At 36.9% G+C, this 14,295-nt stretch overlaps 1 long non-coding RNA gene across 1 annotated transcript; it reads right to left on the reverse strand.

The window, feature by feature from the left end:
* Positions 1-9,940: 9,940 nt before the first annotated feature.
* LOC109705424 lies at positions 9,941-11,617 on the reverse strand. Its single transcript, XR_002214754.1, has 4 exons — positions 11,263-11,617; positions 11,057-11,189; positions 10,882-10,982; positions 9,941-9,970 (listed from the first exon to the last, which is right to left on the reverse strand). It is a non-coding gene; the product is annotated as an uncharacterized LOC109705424 (long non-coding RNA).
* Between the last annotated feature and the right edge of the window lie 2,678 nt (positions 11,618-14,295).

Raw genomic sequence — 14,295 nt, forward strand, 5'->3', positions numbered from 1 at the left:
ATTTAAGCGTTTTCCTGGAAATGTAAGGTTTGACTCCTGTTAGTTTGGTTAATTTGACATGAATCACCCTATATTTTACTGTAGGAGAAAAAAACATAAAAAAAAAGACACTTATTAGTTTTAGTTTTTTTCTTCTTCGAGAGCATGAAACTAAGATGATAAACTTTCTTGATTAATTAGGGGTCAAATTGGATGTAGAACTGGACACAACTAAGGCCCTGTTTGGGATTATGTTGTCAGAAGAACCTGCGCTGCGAGAAAGCATATAACCGCTTGCTTTTGACGAAGCAATCGCAAATAGGGTCTTATTTTTTAGAAAAAATAATTGGAGAAATAAATATTCTTTGGATTGGAAATCAAATGATACTTACTGATTCTTTATAGACACATAAAGTTCTTGTTAATCAATCATAGCAATATTTTGACAATTACATCTTTATTTGAAGTTTAATTGTCGATGTAAACAATCTGATTTTACATATTCTTTTAGGCTTGATAACACTCTACTAAACTGCTCTTTAGAATTACTTAATTTACAACATTGTACCTTCTTTTTTTCGAAGTCCCCATTAAACTATTATTTTTCATCATTCTCTATGTGATTTTAGATTTATTTTTTTTTGCTGTGCTACGTTTTTTTTTCCTTAAAATTTCTTAGGGGCATGTTTGGCACTGGGATTAGATTGGATGGGATCATAAGAACCGGATTAAATTGGATTGGATTGGCATAAGATAGGATTTATTCAATTCCATTCTTCTGTTTGGAGCAATCTAGGATTATAAGATTGAATAAATCCTATCTTATGCCAAAGCTTTGGCCATCTAGGATTCTATCAATTTGCTTTCAACTATTTTTCTATTATGTTTATCTATTTACTTTTGCTTGTCAAAACAAACTGAATATATACTTTGCTACTTTTAAGCCGCACCTTTTTAATAAATAGCTTTTATTTAGGATCATGGATTTATTACTTGTAATGTAAAGATTGAAAAAAAAAGAGAGGATAATTTAATAATGTATTTGGAAATAATATCTGTAGTATAGCGTGAAAAAAAAAACACTTCCAAGCTATAGTGTAGTATATATATTATAATTAAGCCTTCAATTAGGCAAAGTTAAAATTCCATTTTCTTGACAAATTAGATAAAAGTAATAATAAGTTGGACTAGGGTGACTTAATTGATAACAAAAATATGTTCTATTCTTTGCGAGTAGGGCGCATGTGGTTAACTCTAAGGGTGCGTTTGGTTCGCATTATGAAAGATTACTAGAAATAAAAGATATCCGAGAATTTTATTCCTATTCATTCTATTATTAAGAATGTGAAATTCCTGTGTTTGGTTCGCACGGTAATATTAATTAGCCATGTTATTTAATATTAAAAAAATATACAATTAATTAATTTATTTATTTATTTAATTTTATATAATGTTATCAAAAGTTTCAACATCTTTTTACAAAAAAGAGAGAGTATAAGTTAGAGAGAGAGAGCATGATTAAAAAAATAGAAAGAAAAATATAGTCGAAATTAGAGGGAGTGAGAGAGTTGGAATTTTAGAAAGAGAGAGAGAGAAAGCTTAGTTTAGAGAGAGAAAAAAAGTTGAATTTTAGAGAAAAATAAGTTTAGAGAGAGATATAAGGTTAGAGTGTAAAGAAAAATAATATCAATTAGCCGGCGGATAAGAAGAAAGAAAGAGATTAAACATATTATGATTAGCCCAATCTATTAATATGAGGATACCCATCCTCCCTCAAGGGAATGAGATTAGTACTTTGGGGTGAACCTTATTCCCAAATGAATCCAATATTACCAACTAGATTACTTAGTGCGTTTAGCCAAACTCCGTCATATTTTTTTATTCCCATTGGATAACTAGCAATCTTTAAAAGATAGCGCAAACCAAACGCACCCTAAAGATATCCAAAATACCCGATATACTATATCCTATCCGGACCCTACCCAGACCGGAATCGGATACAGTAAAATATGGATAGTATATAAGTAAAAAAAAATTATCCATTAAAGCTTGGGGTATGGGTCCGAATACTTTATATTCATATCCGACTTAGACCCGACGTGAATCCGATCTTCTAATGGATAGGGTTCGGAAGATTTTCCAAATCTAGACCCTGAACCGGGCACGGACCTGGATCCGGTGAAATACCTAATAGTAAATTAAAAAAAATTGAAGTTGAGGGTTCAATTTCAATATGGCTTATAGATGAAGGGTCTCTGTATATTTTCATTCTAGTGAAAACTTTAATCGCTTCGTTTACTTTTTTTTTATTTTACTTATTTTTTTTTTATTCTAGCTGTTTACTTTTGAGCGAGTTTTATTGGACTAGATACAACTAATTAGAACACCAGTTTTTTTTTACAGTGAGAGGTTTATAATTTGTCCATAAAGAATTTAATAAAGTTTATAAAAAATATATGCATACGGGTATCCGTACCCGATTTAAATCCGATCCGTATACAATCTACACCCGGTCTTAAGCGGGTAGTATACGGGTAGTCACTATCCAGACCTGCTCAAATAGATACGATCGGTATATTATTAACTTAAAGTACTCAGATCTGGACCCAATCCGAAGTTAAATAGGTAGATTTTTTTTTTCTATCCATTTTTTTTTAATGTACGGGCATATTATATCAACTATCCAGAATCCGGTCTAAGGGCACCTTTAGTTAACTCCCTAACTATTAAATCCAAAAAACAAAGAATGCAACTGGCCACCAAAGTTTTTTATTTCTTTTTTAAAGGAAAAAAAAAGTCTAAAAAGGTTGAATAATGTCTTGGAATTAAAAGGAAACAATAAAGAGCCATTCTACCAACCAAGACTACCACACCACACTAAAAATGATATGGTGATGATGTGAGAGCTGGCTGGACACCATTATCTATAACTGGAGAAGATGATTTTCCCATCATTTAGTGCACTCAAAATTTCTAAATATTATTTAACTTAATTATTTATTTGAAAGTAAATCGCATGTGTCAATTACTAATTTTCTGCATACCGAAACTGCAGAGAATTTGTGGGCTAATCACAAATTGCGCCCCCTCCCTCTATTTCACTTTACCGCATTTTTCATCCAAACAGAAAATTTGAATATCAGCAAAATAGGACAAATATTGAATTCAAAATGATCCCCATGTTTTTTTTTTTTCGTAATGTTATAGTTTTATGCTATTAATGCATTGGCATTTGTAATATTAAAATATTTAATTGGTTTATCCATGTAGTTCAGAGTACTATAATAAGAGTTTGATAACACATTAATATTATGTAAAAAAAAATTTATTTTTGTGGGACCCAAAAGCCAAACTTGGTATTTCGTGCTGTTATCTTTTACCATTTTCTAAAATAGATTTCTTTCATTCTTTGTCATAATTGAATATGAGTCAGCATGCAATTCAACCAAACATAAAAAAAACATCTTCATATAAATTACACAAAATAAAAATAAAAAAAAATAGTTACTGTTAATTTTTATCCTTTGTCATTAAGTATATCTGAGTAATTCATCATCCATTCCTACTCCCTTTTATATAAATTTTTTATTTGAAAAAAAAGGCAAAACATTTCCCTTGCCAACTGGTGAGTTGATTCCACTGGAAGAGAAGATGTCATCATGGTAATTAAATTTTAGGAAAAACTTTAAATACCACCCCTATAGTTTTGCACTTTCTCACTTGAGTACTCTGTGATTTAAAGTGCATCACTTTCGTACTCTGTGATTTTTTTTTTTTTATTATTTGCTTAACTATTTTTTTCGTTAAATCAGTGATAAAATTAAAATTAAAATGTATTAAAGTGAATATTCGATAAACTATAGATAAGGTATCTGAAAATTTTTATATATGATTTAATAAAAAGTTAACGAAAAGGCTGACGAAAAGTAAAAAAATAAAACCATAAAATATAAAATTGATACATATTAAACTATAAAATACTAAAATAAAAAAAAATGAAACTACAAAATGGTATTTGAAGTTTATCCTAAATTCTATGAAGGAGTGAACAGATGATGCATGCATTTTGAATACAACAAAGATGCCTAAATCAGCACCAAGTGGCTGCATTAAGTGCAGCCGGCCAAACCCACCAGCCTTCTCCGAGAGTAGAGTACGCTTTGGAATTCGCGTAACCCTTTAAAAATGAAAAATCCATTCCTGAAAGGACATTTTCTCTGCAGTCCCCAAATACAGAAAATATTCTGTACACCAAACTGTAGAAAATGCGCCCTTAACTCATGAATTAGACCGTGTTGTATGTTTAAACCATATTATGTAACATATTATCATACCAATAGTAGCGAATTAAGTAAAAGAAACAGCTCGTATGTGCGTTCAATAAAATTTAGAATTTGTGTCCCATGCTCTAACTGTAATATATATATATATATACACGAGCTGATAGTTTTTTTTTTAGAAATAAATAGCATATTACCCGCTTGGTTTATTTCATTTAGAAATAAACTTAGCTGAAAATATGAATCAACTAGAATTCGAACTTGAGACCTCGAGTACCAACCACCAAGTCCTTTGTTACTTGCGCTAGGGACGGTCGGTATATATGAGTTGATATTAAAAAAGTTACTCCAGTATGCGTATTACAACTAAGATAACTAGATGAGTGGAGTGTTCAAGGAGGTACGGTCAATGACTACAGCCATTAAAGAATAAAAAAAAAGAGGGGGGAATTAGCTCAACTTTTATATATTGTCTCTATAAAAGTCATGATGCTTTCAAATATATTTCTATCGTTAGAATCCGTTAGAAAATTTTAATTAATCATAAGTTAAATACTTAATCATGATTAGTTTTTGATATTTTTATCCTTTTATATGATACTGTTATGGCTTTTTAAGGGATATATTTATAATGGCAAAATTGAAAATATAAACAGTTCTTTAACGGTAACAAATCAGAGGGATATATTTAACTTTTGCAAGAACAATATATAAAAGTTTAACTTTGTAAGAATATACTTGTTATTATTCATTATATTTATAGAAATCTGTATGAAATTAACCCAAAAAAAATATTGCATGACATTTGAGTATGCTAACATAAGCTACTTATACATAACTTAATTAACTCTCCTCCCATGCATGTGCAAGGCACGTGGCTTAATTGTCACACCCAATTAACACCAAATATTTATTACACTTTGACGCAACACACATGGAGGTATTTTAGATCCTAAAGAAAAAGATTCATATTGCATGATTTCTATAAAAAGAACTTGGAAAAAAAAAAATAGATGCCTAAATTATAATTTAAGCAAGGTTGAGATGTGATCTAATAGCTAATTAGCTCGCTGATCAATTATGATTTTATAATATATTATATATGTTTTTTTTTTTATTTCTTTTTAGGAAATAAAATATATCTTTCATTCATCTAACTTGATAATGTACTTGGTTAGCATGTGATGTGGAAATTGGTGGAATGAGATTTGACATTAGCATCTGATTTGATCCGAGTATAAAATAAGAATTAAAGTGACAATAAAATTAAAAACTTAGATAGTACAATCAAAATTTTAAAAGGTTAAATAATCGGTTCAAAATGGTATACAGTTCAAATAAATTATATGTATTTTCACTGTTATGTATTCTAATGTTAACTTATAATTGTAGCATTTGGAAAAATCCGTAGTTTAAAATGTATGACTTAGGCTCAAATCAAATTAATTTGATTTGGAAAACTTTGTCGGGAAGAGATTTCAATTCGTATATAAATCACCTCTATGGTTTCGTTCTTTTCTTTTTTGTACTTTTGTTTAACAATATATGATTTCGTTTCTATGATTTTATTTTTCTCTTTTCGTTCTCTTTTAATTTTTTTGTTATCAGTGACAAGTTAAAATACAGGAGTATTTAAATAAAGTAATTCGGTAAACCCATAATACGAAAGTTAAATAATCGATAATACATAGGATAGGATTATTTAAAGTTTTTTGTATATATTTAACAAAAGTTTAACGGCATGCAATAAAACTACAGAATACTTAAGTAATACACTTTAATCCATAGAATATTAAAATAAAAAAGTGTGAAACTATAGGAATAGTATTTAAAATTTATTTTAAAATCTAAATAGATGATAAAACTTCAAATACTATCCCTGCTATCTCGCACTTTCTCACTTTAATACCATATGGTTTAAAATGTATCAAGTTAATGCCCTGTGGTTTTATTTTTATCATTTCGTCAGCTTTTTCGTTATTTCATTAAATTATATAAAAAAATCTTCAGATATACCTCATCTAGATTTATCGAATATTCATTTTAGTATTTTTTTAGTTTTAACTTTGTCATTGATTTAACGAAATAAATTAGTAGAATTGATAATAAAAAACTAAAAATAAAATATTTCTAAATTGATATATTTTAAATTACAGGGTACTAAAGTGAGAAAGTGTAAAATTATAGGAGTGGTATTTGAAGTTTTTCCTAAATTGTATACATTTTTACCTTGAAATTTTCCAGTGAGGGTGGAAAGCCGGCAGGGCGGATCACGGTGGGATAGCGAAGTCGATGTGCGCCCGCCTCGGCCGGCTTGTCGTCGCTTTTCACCTTCGCTGTGTTTTGCGTAAATCTCGGAACACCCCGCGCAGCCCCACCCCCAACACCATATATGGTCCACATCCACCCTCCAGAAGTGACATGGGCGGGCCCCACACTTTTCCGTCCTTCGAAATTACCAAACTGCCCCCCGTGCAGGCCCGAGCATCTCGCCGGCATGCCCGAAATGCCCCTGCGTGGGTACACATGTCTCAATGTCTGGGAATTAGTGAGAAACTATTACCTGCACCGGGAGTATGTGGACATCTCGTACATTTAGGGATGTAAATGGATCTGGGTTGGTGGAGCACCGCCCCGATCCGCCCCGAATGGGGTAGTAAGTGGGAACAAAAAATATAAAAAAATATAACCCGCCCCGAATCCGCCCCGATCCGCCAAGTAAATGGAGCGGGAGGTGGGAGACTCTTTTCTTCCTTAATCCGTCCCGATCCGTAAAAAATCTGGCTCCCTCCACGATCCGCCCCGAATGGAGCGGTAAGTGGGAGCCAAAAATAAAATGAAAAGTAACCCGCCCCGATAAGAAATGAAGCGGGAGGTGGGGGAACTCTCCCGCCCCCGGATTCGCCCCGTTTGCATCCCTAGGTACATTGCACCCCTTATAATCTCATAATAGAGATATTAAGGTTTGTGTGTGTGTGTGTGTGTGTGTGTGTTGTTGTGGTGTTGATATAGAAGCATCCTCGGAAGTTATACTATATATATATGAAGTGCGGGCTAGAATATTTTTAAGTTATACGAAGTGGTATTGTTGTGTTTTAACATTGATCTACTTTTTGATATTATAGCTTTGATCAACACTATTCACCTATCCACCTACACTTATCACCTCATCTTCCATCGAAGGGCTTTAAAACGTGGATCCTTGTGATACTTTTTACAATGTTTCTAGCTGTACTCTATATATTATATATATATATATATTATATAAGAGTTTAATTTGAAAAAATATTTGAAATCATTTGGTATGAAAAAAATTTGTATATGGAAAAATATTTTTTTGTTCTTTCTTCCATTTGGTTTCAAAAAGACTTTTTGCACGGAAAACCCTTTGTTTCAATTTTAGAAAAATTAGATGATTCACTTGCTATATTACAATTATAAATAATATTTATAATCAATTTTTTTCACTTGGATTTCTCCTATTTTCATCAACCCCCAATAACTCTTACAATCAAAGGTCAATAAATAATGATGTAAATATATTTTCTATACTATTAAAACGCATATTAGACATCCAAGGGTCAAAAGAAATTAGTTAATAGTTTTTTCTACTATAAACGGTATTTCATATATTATATATATTAGAGATGAGAGAGATATTATATAGATGAGAGGAGCGAGAGAGAGAGAGAGAGTGAATTGGCTACTATAATTTATATATGTACCCATAGATCAATTTTAACGATATGGATCATTAATTTAACTAGTCGTAAAATGGATGGACTATACCAGAGCCAGATATATAGATAGTATAGAGACTAGCGTTCTATCTCTCTCTCTCTCTCGCTCTTATATTATATAGTATGATAGGGCGTACTTAAGATACTTATAAGTATTAGCCTTTGTTTTATGATGTGTTTTTTAGTATTAAGAGTTCCGATTCGACGGTCCGCCATGTTTAATACGATCTTATGTATTTTGAATTTTAGAAATAAATTTCGATAATTTTTTGATATATAATGTCCATTAGGGGTATAATATGACGATTCAAAAATTGAACACCTCCTAAAGATAGAACTTAGATTTTTTTATTTAAGATTGGGTTTAAAATCTTATCTTGTATAATATATTTTTCTGATCAATTCAATCGTATTTCGAATTTTTTACACCGTTAACTAGCTAGACATTCTATACAGTCATTAAAAATTGTTTTTTAGTTCTTATTGTTGTAACGAAATGATGTCGAAAATTATAATTTATTTTTAGACTTTTCAAATGCTCTATTATTTTTATGGTATGGATCGTCAATTCAAAAATTCTATCATTGAAAACGACTTATGAGTACGAAGTTGATTATACCGATAAGAGTATAATAGCTATACTCTCTATATATAGTAGAGCTAAAATACTATTAATAGTATGAGAATAGTATTTAATATCAATTTAGAATAGTACTATTTAGTATCAATTTAGAATAGTATTGATACTATTGATGGCATGAGAATAGTATTTAGAATATTATGAAAAATCAGAATACTATTGGATGATCAAGATTCTAAATTGATAATCGGCATCGTAGAAATTGATCTACACTATTAAAAATATTTAAAAATTGAATTTTATAATTTTTAAAAAATTATTATCAAGTCCAAGAGTCGAAAAATAAACGGTCTAAAACAAATAATCTTATGAGAATAGAGATTAGACTTCCTTAATTCATGATCGGAGGAGTTATCAAATATCACCTAAATAGTATAAAAAATTTTCTATTCAAAATTTAAGTTGTTTGGATTATTCTACACTGTTAAACAAGCAAACGGCTCATATAGGCAAAAAACTGTCGATTTTGCAATTTTTTGATCACTATATAAATAATTTCTAAAAATTATGAAATTTAATTTTTAAACATTTTAAATATTCTATATCAACTTTAACAATTCCGATTATCAATTCGAAATTTTTATCATAAGAAAAAACTAATAGGATGAAAAGTATCCGTCCTATAGTAACTGAATTCTATATATAGGTTGAGTTATTATGGCTCTGGAAAAGCACCAATTTTTAACTTCTAGGCGATCAGATTCATATTATTACCACAATCAACTAGTAAACTCTAGAGTTTAAGGACTCAAAAGTTGAAAGTATATATTTTCAAAAGTATAGTAGTCTTACACTATATATATATACATATACTATACACTAGGTTCCACACAGTCTATATTATTTCACACCGCCTCGTGGATTGCGTAAGGGTGGACATAAAAACTGTGATTTTTTATGATCGAACTTTTCATTTTCCATAAAGGAGAAGTGAAAACAAAAAAATTCTATTTTTTTTTTCTACATTTGTTGTCACGCCCCGGATGTCTCGTTTTCCCCGGGCACGCCGACAAATCCGCCGTATACAATGGACTTTCTCCTTGTATACGAAGCGTTAAAAGTACCTGTAGAATATACAATACTACAAACAGTAGTATAGAGCTGCTCAATAAACAGAAGCTAAACAACTGAGTTTCATATACATAGTCCAAGTCCAAAATACAGAGTTACCCGCACTGGCGAGTTAAGTAAGCTATGTACATAAACTCAACAAAACATCTACCTGCAGTAGGGGGGTGCCTCTAGCTCTGTCAGTCGGGTAGGGCTCTAGCTCGCGACGCCCTTGCCTCGATCCTGATCCGCGGAAGGCGCAACAGCCGAAACCTGTGGCTCTGCAAAACAAGAGTAACAACTGGGCGTGAGAACTACTGTAAAAACAAGTAGTCCTCAGTGGGTACCGCCCAAAACAACATCGGTCACCCACTAAGTCTACAGAAGGGAGCAAGAATAGTAGGAAAAGCAGGAAGTACACTCTACCGCTATCAATCACTACACTATCATGCTCTACACTAACCAACTGTAGGAAATGTCAAATCTGACCCAATCCAATTGGGACTGTAAACATACCCGTCCCTGGGACTGTGAACACACCCGTCCCTGCCCCGTTGCGACTATCAGGCTCTATCCACACTAGCTGGTCTGTGGAGAGCAAGTCCAACTGGCATGAGCGACACCAACGCAAAAGCACAAGCCTGACTCCGGAGTGGCACTCGTGGGCGCTACCCAACCGAGTATGCAGCGTATTTCTGTCGAGCTCAATCAGGCTCCAACTAGCCAAGTCAAGTAATCGACTCTAAATGGTTTAACAACCAACAGGTAACGTGCCCTCGGCACAAACTGACGCCAAAAAAGGCGATACGGGTCCACCGTCAACTCTGACGGCACCCAACAGTCCGGAACCTGAACGACCCTGTAAAAATCCACTCGGCGAACCAGCACGAGTGTAAATACATTCTAAACTACCTGGAGTACTCGTCTCGAAGAAACTGCGACAGTACAATTTTCTGACGGCTCCTAGAGCTAAATCAGGTAGTTAAAACTGGTGACAGGTCCAAATCGCAAGTTTTCTCCTAATTCAATTTCCAAGTCCAACATGTATAATCTAATTACTTAATAAAATATGCTCGCAAATTCAGATTTTGCATTCTAATAATAATCCATGAATTTGAGCTAAACTATTGTAGAAATCACGATTTATACATGTCGACTAATAATACTTAGGAGTAAAACCGATGTAACCCACCTAAAGTGCTATTTCCTGGCAGCAAACGAAGCCTCGGCCTAGAAGGAACTCTGCTGGATCAATCGGGGATCTCCAAGTCCGGTCGCCAAGCCAACGCCAAGCTAAGACGACAAAAGTCCACAATTCAGTCCCCGTTCATAGCAGCTGAGAAAGGTTCAGTTTCGACCAAGCTAACCTTGTCCAAAAATTGTAAATGAGGGCTCTGTGGAATCCTCTCGCAGTCTAGAATCCAATGAACCAAGTTTCGTCGCGATCCGACGCTCCTACGCGGAGAACGAGCCGAAATACTAACAGTCGACGCAGGAAATCTGTGAAAATCAGCACATTGCTCGGTTTGAAGATGGTTGAGGTACTCGAGGTAATTGCGACCAAATTACCTACCTCAACAGCGATGAACAGCGGTGCGGCGACAGGAACGGCGAAGACGCACCCTCGCCCGGCCTCCTCGCAGCGCCCCGGCAACACGTGTGCTCGAACGGCTCGCGGCGCGACGTCGGCGACGAAGTCCTCAACCGTGCTCACGATCGGCCTAGAGAGAGAGAGAGGGAGAGGAGATGGTGAAAACTCTCTCTCTCTCAGCCCAATCCACAGATAAATAGAGAGAGGGAAAGAGGGTGACATGAACGAGGTGGAATTTTACTGATTTAGCCCTCCACCAACTCCCTTGTACCGGTACACGGATTGCTGTACCGGTACAAGGCCAAACCCGAGAGCATCTGAGTTCTGTCGCACGCTCTGTACCGGTACAAATGGCCCCTTGTACCGGTACAGCAAGCGTCTTTCCATGATGGTTGTACCGGTACAGCACAACCTTGTACCGGTACAACAGAGTAAAAATCCTGCAATTTCGCAGATTTTCACACAGAATGCTGCCCTCGCGTCAAACGGAGTCCGTTTCGCGTCTATTTGACGCCAACGCAACTCGGGCTTGTCTCGACACTCTCCAGAGCTGTCGACAAGTCCCCACTGACAGAAACTGGGTCTCACACCCTCCCCCTCTACAAAGAGTTTCGTCCGCGAAACTGGAACGTACCTCAACTCAGGACTCGAACAAGTAGGGGTAGGCCTCCCTCATCACCGTCTCGGGCTCCCAAGTCGCCTCCCGCTCCTCATGATTGCTCCACTGCACCTTTACATACGGGATGTCCCGATTGCGCAATTCTTTCGTCTCCCGAGCAAGAATCCGCAACGGTCGCTCCTCATATCTCAGATCCTCACCAATCTCAAGTGGAGTGAAGTCAATCACGTGGGAGGGATCAAACACATATTTCCTCAAAGCCGAGACGTGGAACACATCATGAATGCCGGCTAGCCGTGGTGGTAGAGCAATCCTGTAAGCAACTGGCCCGACTCGCTCCAATACCTCGAAAGGGCCTACAAAACGTGGACTAAGTTTTCCACGTACACCAAATCGGCGAATCCCTCTGGACGGCGAGACTTTAAGAAAAACATGATCTCCCACCTGGAACTCCAAGTCTCGTCTCCGTGTATCGGCGTAGCTCCTCTGTCGACTCTGGGCTGCTAAGATGTGCCGGCGTACCTCTTTTACCTTTTCCTCAGCCTCAATCAGAATCTCAGGCCCAAGCGTCTTCCTTTCACCCACATCACTCCAAAACAAAGGGGATCGGCATCTGCGTCCATACAACGCCTCAAACGGAGCCATCCGAATGCTCGCTTGATAGCTGTTGTTGTACGCAAACTCAACCAGTCTCAAATGCCGATACCACCCTCCTCCAAAGTCCAAGACACATGCCCTCAGCATGTCCTCTAGAGTCTGAATGGTCCTCTCTGACTGACCATCTGTCTGTGGGTGAAACGCCGTGCTGAAATGCAACTGAGTGCCCAAGGCTGTCTGAAGACTCCTCCAGAAGTGCGATACGAACCTCGGGTCCCGGTCAGGATACTATCGAAGTGGGCACGCCATGCAACCTCACTATCTCATCCAAGTACAACTGAGCGAGTCTCTCTCTGGACCAAGTGGTCTGCACTGGTAGGAAGTGAGCAGACTTGGTCAGTCTGTCCACTATCACCCAAATCGCATCAAAACCACCCTGTGCTCTCGGCAATCCGACGACAAAGTCCATCGTGATCTGCTCCCATTTCCACTCGGGCACTGGTAGACTCTGAAGCTTGCCAGCAGGTACCTGATGCTCGGCCTTTACCTGTTGACAAGTCAGACACTGAGCCACAAATCTACCAATGTCCCTCTTCATTCCATTCCACCAAAACTGAGCCTTTAAATCCTTATACATTTTGGTTCCACCGGGGTGAACCGTATAAGGTGAACAGTGAGCCTCTCTCAAGATGTCCTCTCGGATCTCTGAATCCATAGGTACACACAGTCGGTCCCTGTACCGCAGTACTCCCGAACTGTCCACAACAAAGCCCTCGGCCTGTCCCCTCTCAAGCTGCTCTCGAATCCTCGACAAGTGTGGATCCCCACTCTGTTTCTCTCGAATCCTGTCCAACAGAGTGGGCTGTAAGATCATAGACGTCAATCTCGCAGTAAACCCAGGAGACACTACCTCGAGTCCCAGCCGTCTCAGCTCCTCGAGTAACGGTCTCTGCCGAGTGATCAACATACTCAAGCTCTGCACTGCCTTCCTGCTCAACGCATCTGCCACCACATTCGCCTTGCCGGGATGATACTGGATACTGATGTCATAATCCTTCAGCAACTCCAACCACCGGCGCTGTCTCAAATTCAACTCCTTTTGGGTGAACAGATACTTGAGACTTTTATGATCAGTAAAAATCTCGCAGTGCTCGCCGTACAAGTAATGCCGCCAGAGCTTCAAAGCAAAAACCACCGCTGCAAGCTCCAAGTCATGCGTAGGGTAATTCTGCTCATAATCCTTTAACTGCCGTGAAGCATAAGCAATCACCCTACCATGCTGCATCAGTACGCAACCAAGTCCACTGTGCGATGCATCACTGTAGATCACAAATCCTTCGCCCATAACAGGAAGGGCAAGGATAGGAGCCGACATCAACCTCAATCTCAACTCATCAAAGCTCCTCTGACAGTCGTCGCTCCAGACAAAACGAATCCCCTTCCGCGTCAAGCGCGTGAGGGGTGTGGAAAGCTTCGCAAAGCCTTCCACAAACCGACGGTAATATCCTGCCAGTCCAAGGAAACTCCTCACCTCAGTAACCGTCGTCGGTCTAGGCCAATCTCGAATCGCCTCAATCTTCTTCGGGTCCACTGCTACGCCCTCAGCTGAAATCACATGACCCAAGAAAGCAACCTCCCGTAGCCAGAACTCGCACTTCTTTAACTTGGCATACAACTTCTTCTTGCGCAGAAGCTGTAGCACAATCCTCAAGTGCTCCTCATGCTCAGCATCACTCCGGGAGTAAATCAGGATATCGTCGATGAAGACTACCACAAACCTATCCAAGAACGGCTTGAAC

This window comes from Ananas comosus, unplaced genomic scaffold, assembly GCF_001540865.1.
Source record: "Ananas comosus cultivar F153 unplaced genomic scaffold, ASM154086v1, whole genome shotgun sequence".
Classification (NCBI taxonomy): domain Eukaryota; kingdom Viridiplantae; phylum Streptophyta; class Magnoliopsida; order Poales; family Bromeliaceae; genus Ananas; species Ananas comosus.